The sequence below is a fragment of the Culex quinquefasciatus genome, chromosome 1 (assembly GCF_015732765.1).
Source record: "Culex quinquefasciatus strain JHB chromosome 1, VPISU_Cqui_1.0_pri_paternal, whole genome shotgun sequence".
Classification (NCBI taxonomy): Eukaryota; Metazoa; Arthropoda; class Insecta; order Diptera; family Culicidae; genus Culex; species Culex quinquefasciatus.
This window is the reverse complement of record NC_051861.1, coordinates 67,881,436-67,894,710: the sequence shown is the minus strand read 5'-3', so window position 1 is coordinate 67,894,710 and position 13,275 is coordinate 67,881,436. Positions and strand designations below refer to the sequence as shown.

Sequence of the window (13,275 nt, the reverse complement as noted above, 5' to 3'; positions counted from 1 at the left end):
TTTTTGTATTTTTGTATTTTTGTATTTTTGTATTTTTGTATTTTTGTATTTTTGTATTTTTGTATTTTTGTATTTTTGTATTTTTGTATTTTTGTATTTTTGTATTTTTGTATTTTTGTATTTTTGTATTTTTGTATTTTTGTATTTTGTATTTTTGTATTTTTGTATTTTTGTATTTTTGTATTTTTGTATTTTTGTATTTTTGTATTTTTGTATTTTTGTATTTTTGTATTTTTGTATTTTTGTATTTTGTATTTTTGTATTTTTGTATTTTTGTATTTTTGTATTTTTGTATTTTTGTATTTTTGTATTTTTGTATTTTTGTATTTTTGTATTTTTGTATTTTTGTATTTTTGTATTTTTGTATTTTTGTATTTTTGTATTTTGTATTTTTGTATTTTTGTATTTTTGTATTTTTGTATTTTTGTATTTTTGTATTTTTGTATTTTTGTATTTTTGTATTTTTGTATTTTTGTATTTTTGTATTTTTGTATTTTTGTATTTTTGTATTTTTGTATTTTTGTATTTTTGTATTTTGTATTTTTGTATTTTTGTATTTTGTATTTTTGTATTTTTGTATTTTTGTATTTTTGTATTTTTGTATTTTTGTATTTTTGTATTTTTGTATTTTTGTATTTTTGTATTTTTGTATTTTTGTATTTTTGTATTTTTGTATTTTTGTATTTTTGTATTTTTGTATTTTTGTATTTTTGTATTTTTGTATTTTTGTATTTTTGTATTTTTGTATTTTTGTATTTTTGTATTTTTGTATTTTTGTATTTTTGTATTTTTGTATGTTTGTATTTTTGTATTTTTGTATTTTGTACTAGCAATTTCTACGTGACGTTGGACCATAGTACGTTAGCATTACTTTAAATGGTCGTAATTTCTAATTTGATGAATTTTGATATGTCACATGACATAATTCCTTGCATATTCCAAAGTGACCCGGTTACCGGTGACCTGTTCCGGAGTGGCCAGGTTGGACCAGAAGACGTTGGCATCACTTAAAATGGCCATAGTTTTTAATTCCTTGAATTTTGATATGTCAAAATTCAAGGAATTAAAATGGCCATAGCCATGGCCACTTAAAATCACCATAGTTTTTAATTCCTTGAATTTTGATATGTCAAAATTCAAGGAATTAAAAGCTATGGCCATTTTAAGTGATGCCAACGTTTTCTGGTCCAACCTGGCCACGCCGGAACGGGTCACTTGTGATCGGTGACCACTTGGGGTTACTTCGGAATTTCCAAGGATCCAGGTCATGTGACATATCAAAATTCAAGAAATTAAAAACTATGACCATTTTAAGTGATGCCAACGTCCCCTGGTCCATCCTGGCCACTCCGGAACGGATCACCGGTAACCGGTGGCCACTTGGGGACACTTCGGAATTTGCAAGGAACCAGGTCATGTGACATATCAAAATTTAAGAAATTAAAAACTATGGCCATTTTAAGTGATGCCAACGTCTTCTGGTCCAACCTGGCCACGCCGGAACGGGTCACCGGTAACCGGGGCACTTTGGAATTTGCAAGGAATTATACCGGTGACCCGTTCCGGAGTGGCCAGGTTGGGCCAGAGGACGTTGGCATCACTAAAATGGTCATTGTTTTGAATTTCTTGAATTTTGATATGTCACATGACCTGGTTTGCAAATTCGAAGTGAAACCTGTTACCGGTGACCTGTTCCAGGTGGCCAGTTGGCCCAGGTTCCGTCGGCATCACTCCAATTAAGTAGGTTCTCGGTATCTTTCATATGCCATCAAAAAAACCACAATCGGTTAAATTATCTAATTTTAGTATCCGAATAACTGATTGCAGATAAATAAATTTCTTACCTCGGGCCAAAATTAAATAGTTCATCTCGTAATAATTGAATGATACCCAGCAACTGTCACTTTTTTTTAAATAATTTCTGAACGATCTTCTTCTCTGTTTCAAAGCTGTGGCAACGCCCACAATGGACCACGCGTCCCTTGAAACGTGAACAAAAGTCATACGTTGATTCCCATAAACGTGAACAAAGTTAATGAAAATTTCCTCGAAGAAAAATTTCATGCTTTTTGTTCGCATGTGCGTGAACAAATGTACAGTCATCGCTCATATTCGGAACAGTTTACAGATCGGCCAATGTTCAACAAATCATATAAAATCGATAATTGAACATAATGATTTGCTTTTACCTTCATGTGAAAGCTCTTCCTGCGATCTTTCGATTGATGTATAGACCGGCTGTACATTTTTAAGTTTTACATCAAGTTTTCAAAGAAAAACATTGACCCTTGAAATCCACAAATTCGGAACACTTTTTTCTTACGATGTAAACAAACTTTTTTCTTTCTCCAGGAGTACATATTTTTTACAAAATAATGACTTTGCACTCTGAAACCAATAAAACTCATGCTTAGTAATGTTTTATGAATGGTGTTGCCGCAAGTATTGTGCGTTAGATTTATTCGATTAGCACGGTGCACTCCCTCGATGTGTTTGACGGACTGAGAAGATCAACGTCAAAGGGAGGATAATTAACTTCAGCCCAAGAAGGGAGAAGGTTTCGATTTAGTCATTGGTACATGCCAAGTTTAGTTTATATTGTTACGAATTAGTATAGAAGAAACTCCAGTTTTAGTTCAACACTACATCATAGATCGTTGAATCCTTTGAATGGTAGTGCTGATAGGATATTACGGTCCTGTTCAGCAACGGAGAAGGACAACCATGGGTGGTCTCTCATGCTCATGCTCATGCTCAAGAAACTCCAGTTTTAGTTCAACACTGTGAAAGTGAGTAAACCTTAACATTAAACCTAAATAATACTAAATTTGAATAAATTACAGTTTTGAAGCTGACTGAAATAAGCTGCTCTCAAAACGGTGTTTGGATTCTTCGACTATTCGCAACATACTTCAAAGTTTTACAACCCTAAAAGTTGATAAAACGACTCTAACCACCAGTGGTGCCTGGATAATCCCGGAACAATGATCAACCAACCTGGAACAGTACATCAACCATTCCTTGGTGTTGGTGTTCACGATCATCACAGCCAGGATGACGAGAGAAACCCACTGAAATTTGAGGTTAACAGTGACACATCAGGCTGTGGTTCTTCCGTCAGCTCAGAATATCTTCAAGCTAGGATTCGGCTACTCGAGGAACGAAGGAAGTTTCGCTTGAACTACGCCCGACAGGAAGAAGAATATTTCAAGCAAAAACTACAGCTCCTGGCTCAGCTGGAAGAGATCGACAGTGACGTCAACAAGTTCAGCAGCAAATACGAACATCGGAACTACGCGCAAGGAAATGTTACTCACTGGCTAGGAGGAGAAAACAACGATTCCCGTCAAGCAAACCCGATGACGTCACCTTCAACAATGTTTCCAGAAGACGATAGATCAAGGTCATCGTCGTCGTCGTGTTCTGCACTCACCAGATCCTCTGCCGAAAGAAAGGTGCCACAACACCACTCAATCGGCGACGTGTATGGGTCATCCAACGGGTCGGGGCAATCTTCTTCAAATCTTGCCTGGCCAGGGTTGAGCTCGTCGCAGCTAGCTGCTCGTCAGGTCATCCCAAGTGAACTACCGTCGTTCGCTGGACACCCTCAGGACTGGCCACTCTTCAGCAGCGCATTTCGAACTTCCACACAGGCGTGCGGTTTTAGTGATGTGGAAAACATAGTGAGATTACTAAGACCAGCATTGGAATGCGTAAAAGTCGTTTGTTGCTGCCCGTGTTTGTTCCAAGTATAATGAAAACGCTGGAAAGATTCTTTGGTAGGCCAGAACTCATTATAAATAGCTTGTTGGGGAACATAGAATTTGTCGCGGTGCCAAAATCGGAAAATTTGGGTTCGATCATTCGGTTTGGAATAGCAGTTCAAAATCTGGTTGATCATGTAGTCATGTTAAATGAGCAAAACCACTTGCGGAATCCATTGTTGTTATCTGAATTGGTAAGCAAATTGCCTGCTAGTTTTCAGCTGAAATGGTCAACATTCAAAATGAGCAGGGCTACACACTTCGAAAAATTCGTGTAATTTTCTGTTGATTCAATGCACATAACTGGAGCGTCAAATAAGACGTAAGATTATGTCTGATTTGAATATAACACGAGCCACACAACCAACCGAAGTCGCGTAAAATTACATTAAACGTCATTCTTGTGGGAAAACATTCTTATTGGAATTAGTTAATTCATACGAAATGAAAGGTCACATGTTTATATTCGATTTTATCGGTATTTTTATTGAACATAACAAGAATTGTATTAAACTCATCACAATAATTGTATTATTCATCACTTTGACTCACAACACTTTTGTTTTTCCGTTTTATTTTGATCACTGAAATCCCTCGCACCCCGTCTCCGAATTCCCGACGATTCCCCGGAGGTCCACTTGCAATCAGTTCTCTCGTGCCACTTTTTGTCCTCACCGGGCTGAACTGGTAACAGGTCTTGACTAGCCGGCTGATCTGATCCGGTCTTCATCAGCATCATAGTTCACTTCGGCCTGGCCAAAGCGCACATTCCAGAAAGAATTCCGACGGAAGGAAAAGCATCTGTAAAATTATGAAACTGATAATAATTAATCTGGAAAACACGAAAGTCAGTTATATTTACCTTTGTTATTTCCAAATAAATGTCATCAATGAATGATGGATATTATTTCCGGACAAATTTAAGTTGATTTTTCAGAAAGATCGAGCCTCAGCTGCAGCCGCACAAAAATTTGGTTTACGCAACATGGCTGACATTTGTTCAACTGTCAAGCAGGATGAATCGTCGCGTCGTTGGATTAAGTTTCATTTCACTTAAAATTACATCAAAAGACACGCTCCAGACATGTACATTAAACGAAACGTAAAATTCATTCAAAAGAGTATTGTTTATAATTTCATGTGATGTAATATTCTAGTTATGTGTGTGCGGTTAAAATTTGAAGAGTTTTGTGATAATAAACGCAATTTTACATCACATTTTGGATTACATGCATTGTTTTTAAATGATGTTTGAGATTACGTAATGTGTAAAATTCAGAATTTTTAGTGTGTAATGTTGATTTGAATACATTCAATGATTTCATGTCTAGCTTACTTGATCTGGCTATAGATGTTACGAGCATAACAGATATATTTGATCTAGGATCGGATAGGTTGACAAAATCGTGCTATCTCTGTAAGGATTCGGGTCATGAAATAGCACTGTGCGAGAAGTTTCGAGGTTTGAATGTAGATAGTCGATGGAAGGTTGTGCGTCTGAATAGACTTTGTAAAATAGGGGAGCTGGGGGTAAGACGGCCAGGCGGGGTAAGACGGCCACCCCACTGTTTTACTACGTATACTAATGAATATTACTAAAATGTTTAGCAATACTTTTCCTCATGCTAAATAATGCATATGGAGTCACCTTTGCCAAAAATATTGTTTGAAATAGTATAAAAATAGCTCAAAATAAACAAATAATTTTTGAACTTGAAACTGGATGTAATTATCATGAATTACAACTAAGGCATTTTTGTTAGATAACAATATGTTTTCCTGTCTTCAAATATTTTTTCATGTTAAATTGAAGTTTTCCCTAGATTATGTCCCTCGAAAAGTTTAGAAAATGCGATGAGCTATTTACAAAAATTGTTCAAAAAAATAATTTATTTGAGGGCAAGACGGCCACCTCCTCCGGGGGTAAGACGGCCACCCGTAATTTGTAGATTTTAATTGATATAGGTTATATTTTTGACGGTTTTTGACTATTATGACATATTTGTAGATAAGGAAAAGCATTTTCAATAAAACTATCCATTTTTAATCAAAATGCTGTTAACTACCGTTTCGACAACATTCTTTACTGTGATATAGCAAAACTCATTGAATAGTATGAAATCCTATCAAACTTTTCATAAAAATCGCTAATTTAATATTGTTTACATAATTTTGATTTACTTATTCTAATCAAAATACACAAACTAATTATTTTGCATCAAATTGTGTTTGTTTTGTAGTAAAATTCACAGTTTTTCATAAAATGTGGTCGCAATAATATGAAATTCACTGAGCCAAAATATGAAAATTTTTAAACAGCATTTTTCTTCACATTTGAAACCTGATTTTTTCAACCAAAATAGTTATGATGTTCAGAGAAGTCTGTTCAACCAACCTTGTAGGAATTTGGGTGGATTTAGCAAAGTTATTAAGTTAATTTATAGCACTGGCCGTCTTACCCCACATGGGTGGCCGTCTTACCCCGTATTTCATATATATACGATTTCAATTATTTTTTAAAATTCCTGAAAAGTATTGAAAATTGGTTTTTAGACTAACTAATTTATGTCATTTAATCAAAATAATCTGTTGTGTAAATTTTATTAGACTTCTCCCTTAGGGTGGCCGGGCGATTGCTCAGGGACCACAAATCTCAGAGGGTCGGTCTTACCCAGTCACGGCGTTCTCACAGGATTCTTACAAAATTCTAGCAGAGCGAAAATATTCTTACTAGAACTATGCCATCATCCTGCCAGAACTGTGCAAGAATTCTCAGAGAATTCTAGCTCAAATGCAATAACCGGTTCTAGCACCCGGTCACGAGATTTTCTGGCAGAAATAGTTCTGCTAGAATCCTGCTAGAATGATTCTGGCAGGCATGTAAGAATTTTGTTAGAAATTTACTAGAATGTTCTAGCAGAGCGAAATCTGTAAAATTCTGCTAAAATTTTACGGGAATGTTCTGACATGAAGACTTTTTTTCGCCATCCTGGTGGTGGCGAACAAAAGTTTCGCCAAAACCGCGTGTTTACCGGCGATCTTTCTTTCTTTCTGAAATGTGGGAGGAGAAAGGTGTTTTCGCGATTCTGGTAAGTTGGTGCAAACGAAATTAAAAAATGCAACTTTTTGGATATCATGCTTGGTTTGGTTTGGTTTTGGAGCCGTTAAAATCTTCATAATAAATGATTCTTTTTATTTGTTTTCCCAGGGATCTTCAAAGATGGCTGAAATCCATGGATTCACCGCAGATCATGCACAAAAACAAAAATGCGGTAGTTTGCCTCGATTATGTCGCAAGCATCGCAGGAGAATGTCGGTCGATTCCCTTGCCGATGCATGGCCACGCAATCGGAACCGATGGAAGCCAGTAGTGAACATTCAAGGAAGACTCGTCGCATCGCACTAAGGAAAATACCGGGATTTGTACTGTACTTTGTGAAGTGATATGAGTGATAACAAAAACGATGTTGAATAAATATACATTTACCAAGATAATTACTGAATATTTATTTGTTTTTTCTACTTAATAATTCTAGCAAAAATCTAGCAGGATTCTAACAGAATTCTCTGCCATCACATTCTAGCAAAATTCTTACAGAATTCTAGCAGCGGGCCTGTCAGAATAGTTCTAGCAAAATTCTAGCAAGATTCTAGCAGAACCGGTTGATTTCGCCGGCTCCTGCCCAGTCACGGCGTTCTCACAGGATTCTTACAAAATTCTAGCAGAGCGAAAATATTCTTACTAGAACTATGCCATCATCCTGCCAGAACTGTGCAAGAATTCTCAGAGAATTCTAGCTCAAATGCAATAACCGGTTCTAGCAGGAGCCGGAAATCAACCGGTTCTGCTAGAATCTTGCTAGAATTTTGCTAGAACTATTCTGACAGGCCCGCTGCTAGAATTCTGTAAGAATTTTGCTAGAATGTGATGGCAGAGAATTCTGTTAGAATCCTGCTAGATTTTGCTAGAATTATTAAGTAGAAAAAAACAAATAAATATTCAGTAATTATCTTGGTAAATGTATATTTATTCAACATCGTTTTTGTTATCACTCATATCACTTCACAAAGTACACAGTACAAATCCCGTATTTTCCTTAAGTGCGATGCGACGAGTCTTCCTTGAATGTTCACTACTGGCTTCCATCGGTTCCGATTGCGTGGCCATGCATCGGCAAGTCGACCGACATTCTCCTGCGATGCTTGCGACATAATCGAGGCAAACTACCGCATTTTGTTTTTGTGCATGATCTGCGGTGAATCCATGGATTTCAGCCATCTTTGAAGATCCCTGGGAAAACAAATAAAAAAACATTTATTATGAAGATTTTAACGGCTCCAAAACCAAACCAAACCAAGCATGATATCCAAAAGTTGCATTTTTTAATTTCGTTTGCACCAACTTACCAGAATCGCGAAAACACCTTTCTCCTCCCACATTTCAGAAAGAAAGAAAGATCGCCGGTAAACACGCGGTTTTGGCGAAACTTTTGTTCGCCACCACCAGGATGGCGAAAAATGTCTTCATGTCAGAACATTCCCGTAAAATTTTAGCAGAATTCTTACAGATTTCGCTCTGCTAGAACATTCTAGTAAATTTCTAACAAAATTCTTACATGCCTGCCAGAATCATTCTAGCAGGATTCTAGCAGAACTATTTCTGCCAGAAAATCTCGTGACCGGGATGGACTCAATTTTGAAGGAAATTGGACGTAGAATCCATTTCCGTGATCAAAATTTAGATTAAAATATTTTGTCTACCTGTATTGCGCAATTGAAATCTTTAAATGGCCGTATCTCAAAACAGCCCTATTTATTTTTAAATTTGACCTCACCATCGTATTCCCCGTCCGATTTTACATAAGAATCACTTATCGACAGAAAGGAATATGTTTCGTTCCAGAGATATCGAATTTTAAAGTTTTAAGTATTTGAGATTACCTAAATTAGCTACACTCGCCGCACATGCTAGAAGCACTCAGTCGTGCTGATCAATAATTACTACTTGGTGTTCTGTAAGATGAATTATTTTTATAATTTCATACGATTTTGAGATAATCAATACCTTGAACAATCCATTGGCTTATTTTTTGATGCACTGTTTTCCTGATCTCAGTGTCATTTAACCATATTAAGTAAAATTTGAACTTTTAATATTTATTTGCAAATGCTACAACGATTTTACAATATATTTTTAAAAAATTATCATTTTTCAATTGTTTTCATATTTCATTTCTTCCCACTTAATCAAATTATTTCCTTTATTTGAAGCGAGAACAAATGTAGAGCTGGCTGTAGTAGATGAAATAATTCTCATGGGTTCTAGAACTTTTGCAATGTGCGGTAGAGAAGTAAAATATTTAAAAAATAAATAGAGCAGCAAAAACCCCAAAATTTGCCTTACGGTTTGAAAGATTGATCATATTAAACCGATTTTTATATTGTGAGCCAGTTTCATCTGAAATGATGATTTTTTTCAATTCTGGTACATTTAATTTCAAAAACAAAACCATATACTTCTGATACATGTGGACAGCAGCTGTATCGTCTTCCAAGATTTCTAAATGGTTGACAAACAAAAAAAAAAGATTATTGTTCGGACGGTGTCTAAATCAACACCACTGAAGTTGATCTTAATCAGATAATAAATCAGATTAATCTTTGTGATTTTCATACATTTTTCAGTTTTAAACTTTCCAGAAATCCTCCTCCTTAATCATGCTTCACGAGAGTTTTATTCATGTTGATTCATATTTTTTAACATGATAATGTATCGTACACTTTTTTTAAGTGTTACTTACAAGATCAATTAAAATTTCCTGCTAGCTCTGCGAGAATTCCATTCTGCCCTGTATTGCGTGTCATTCTTGCTCTGTCCTGTGGGATAGCACATAAATTCACCATATACTATTTTTTTTTTAATTTTAGATTAATACAGCAGTTTCCTACAATCTTTGCCTAATTTGCTAATGATTAATTGGGATGAAATCTTATTTCAAAAAATAACCAGGTAGCAGTTATTGATCAGCGCACCCGAGTGCTTCTAGCATATGCGGCGAGTGTAGCTAATTTAGGTAATCTTATACACCATAGAGCAGTTCTCTAGGATTTCAGTCATTCGATTTTTTTTTGTATTTTTTAATCCGACTGAAACTTTTTTGGTGCCTTCGGTATGCCCAAAGAAGCCATTTTGCATCATTAGTTTGTCCATATAATTTTCCATACAAATTCGGCAGCTGTCCATACAAAAATGATGTATGAAAATTCAAAAATCTGTATCTTTTGAAGGAATTTTTTGATCGATTTGGTGTCTTCGGCAAAGTTGTAGGTATGGATACGGACTACACTGGAAAAAAATAATACACGGTAAAAAAAATTTGGTGATTTTTTTATTTAACTTTTTATCACTAAAACTTGATTTACAAAAAAACACTATTTTTAATTTTTTTTATTTTTTGATATGTTTTAGAAGGCATAAAATGCCAACTTTTCAGAAATTTCCAGGTTGTGCAAAAAATCACTGACCGAGTTATGAATTTTTTAATCAATACTGATTTTTTCAAAAAATCGAAATTTTGGTCGTAAAAATTTTTCAACTTCATTTTTCGATGTAAAATCAAATTTGCAATCAAAAAGTACTTTACTGAAATTTTGATAAAGTGCACCGTTTTCAAGTTATAGCCATATTTAAGTGACTTTTTTGAAAATAGTCGCAGTTTTTCATTTTTTTAAATTAGTGCACATGTTTGCCCAGTTTTGAAAAAAATATTTTTTGAAAAGCTGAGAAAATTCTCTATATTTTGCTTATTTGGACTTTGTTGATACGACCTTTAGTTGCTGAGATATTGCAATGCAAAGGTTTAAAAACAGGAAAATTGATGTTTTCTAAGTTTCACCCAAACAACCCACCATTTTCTATCGTCAATATCTCAGCAACTAATGGTCCGATTTTCAATGTTAATATATGAAACATTTGTGAAATTTTCCGATCTCTTCGAAAAAAATATTTTTGGAATTTTCAAATCAAGACTAACATTTCACAAAGGCCAAACATTCAATATTACGCCCTTTTAAAATGTTTGTCTTGATTTGAAAATTCCAAAAATATTTTTTTCGAAAAGATCGGAAAATTTCACAATTGTTTCATATATTAACATTGAAAATCGGACCATTAGTTGCTGAGATATTGACGATAGAAAATGGTGGGTTGTTTGGGTGAAACTTAGAAAACATCAATTTTCCTGTTTTTAAACCTTTGCATTGCAATATCTCAGCAACTAAGGTCGTATCAACATAGTCCGAATAAGCAAAATATAGAATTTTCTCAGCTTTTCAAAAATATTTTTCAAAACTGGGCAAACATGTGCACTAATTTAAAAATGAAAAACTGCGACTATTTTCAAAAAGTCACTTAAATATGGCTATAACTTGAAAACGGTGCACTTTATCAAAATTTTAGTAAAGTACTTTTGATTGCAAATTTGATTTTACATCGAAAAATGAAGTTGAAAAATTTTACGACCAAAATTTCGATTTTTGAAAAATCAGTATTGATTAAAAATTCATAACTCGGTCAGTGATTTTTGCACAACCTGGAAATTTCTGAAAAGTTGGCATTTTATGTCTTCTAAAACATATCAAAAATAAAAAATTAAAAATAGTGTTTTTGTAAATCAAGTTTTAGTGATAAAAAGTTAAATAAAAAATCACCAAATTTTTTACCGTGTATTATTTTTTCAGTGTAGTCCGTATCCATACCTACAACTTTGCCGAAGACACCAAATCGATCAAAAATTCCTTCAAAATACAGATTTTTGAATTTTCATACATCATTTTTGTATGGACAGCTGCCGAATTTGTATGGAAAATTATATGGACAAACTAATGATGCAAAATGGCTTCTTTGGGCATACCGAAGGCACCAAAAAAGTTTCAGCCGGATTAAAAAATACAAAAATTAAAATTGAAGAAAAAAGACCGATTTCGTAGAGAATTGCTCCATATTCTTTTTTTAAGTCACCTTTTTTAAACGATTCTCGATTTACGCAACTTTTTTTAAGTCATGACTTAAAAAAAGAATGTCCATGACTTAAAATGGGAATATGACTTAAATTAAGAATCTTTGGGAATTCGTAATTTTTCAGAGAGTTTTCAAAATGTATCAAATGTATGTTATTTAGTTATGATATTGAAACATGTAAGCATAGTTTTGGAACATCTGGGATGTTCTAGTCCATCCGAAACTTGTGGAAATTTTGAGCAAGAGGTTTACCAAAAAACAAATCGAAACATCAAGATATTGACTACGGATCCTACCCAGACTACTTTAGTGAGTGTGGTAGGCTACAGTGAAGTGTTGTAAGAACTTATTGGGATGATCTGGGTCATCCAAGAACTCCCTGGAGTTAAGATCTGTGGGTCTACCGCCGTAACAAGCAAGAGGTCGACGGTTATGGACCCCGGAACATATCCGCATAGCTTCAGTGAGTATGGTAGACTACTTTGCTGATGTGTTGGGCTGTTCTGGGACATCCAAGGACTCCCTGGAGTTAAGATCTGTGGGTCTACCGCCGTAACAGGCTAGAGGTCGATGGTTTTTGACCCCGGAACATATCCGCATAGCTTCAGTGAGTATGGTAGACTACTTTGCTGATGTGTTGGGCTGTTCTGGGACATCCAAGGACTCCCTGGAGTTAAGATCTGTGGGTCTACCGCCGTAACAGGCTAGAGATCGATGGTTTTTGACCCCGAAACATATCCGCATAGCTTCAGTGAGTATGGTAGACTACTTTGCTGATGTGTTGGGCTGTTCTGGGACATCCAAGGACTCCCTGGAGTTAAGATCTGTGGGTCTACCGCCGTAACAGGCTAGAGGTCGATGGTTTTTGACCCCGGAACATATCCGCATAGCTTCAGTGAGTATGGTAGACTACTTTGCTGATGTGTTGGGCTGTTCTGGGACATCCAAGGACTCCCTGGAGTTAAGATCTGTGGGTCTACCGCCGTAACAGGCTAGAGGTCGATGGTTTTTGACCCCGGAACATATCCGCATAGCTTCAGTGAGTATGGTAGACTACTTTGCTGATGTGTTGGGCTGTTCTGGGACATCCAAGGACTCCCTGGAGTTAAGATCTGTGGGTCTACCACCGTAACAGGCTAGAGGTCGATGGTTTTTGACCCCGGAACATATCCGCATAGCTTCAGCGAGTATGGTAGACTACTTTGCTGGGGTGTTGGGATGTGTTTGGATGTCCTGGGTCATCCAAGGAGTCCCTAGAGTTAAGATCTGTGAATCTACCGACGTAAGACAAGAGGTCGACGGTTTTGAACGCGGAAAATACCTGTATAGCTTCAGTGAGTATGGTGGACTACTTTACTGGGGTGTTGGGATGTGTTTGGATGTGCTGGGTCATCCAAGGAGTCCCTAGAGTTAATATCTGTGAATCTACCGCCGTAACAAGCAAGAGGTCTACGGGGTTTGAACCCGGGACATATCCGCTTAGCTTCAATT

At 35.7% G+C, this 13,275-nt stretch overlaps 1 long non-coding RNA gene across 1 annotated transcript; it reads right to left on the bottom strand.

Annotated features, from left to right (window-relative positions):
• Positions 1–4,223: 4,223 nt before the first annotated feature.
• On the bottom strand, positions 4,224–4,845 carry LOC119765499. Its single transcript, XR_005276779.1, has 2 exons — positions 4,627–4,845; positions 4,224–4,565 (listed from the first exon to the last, which is right to left on the bottom strand). It is a non-coding gene; the product is annotated as an uncharacterized LOC119765499 (long non-coding RNA).
• Positions 4,846–13,275: the final 8,430 nt, after the last annotated feature.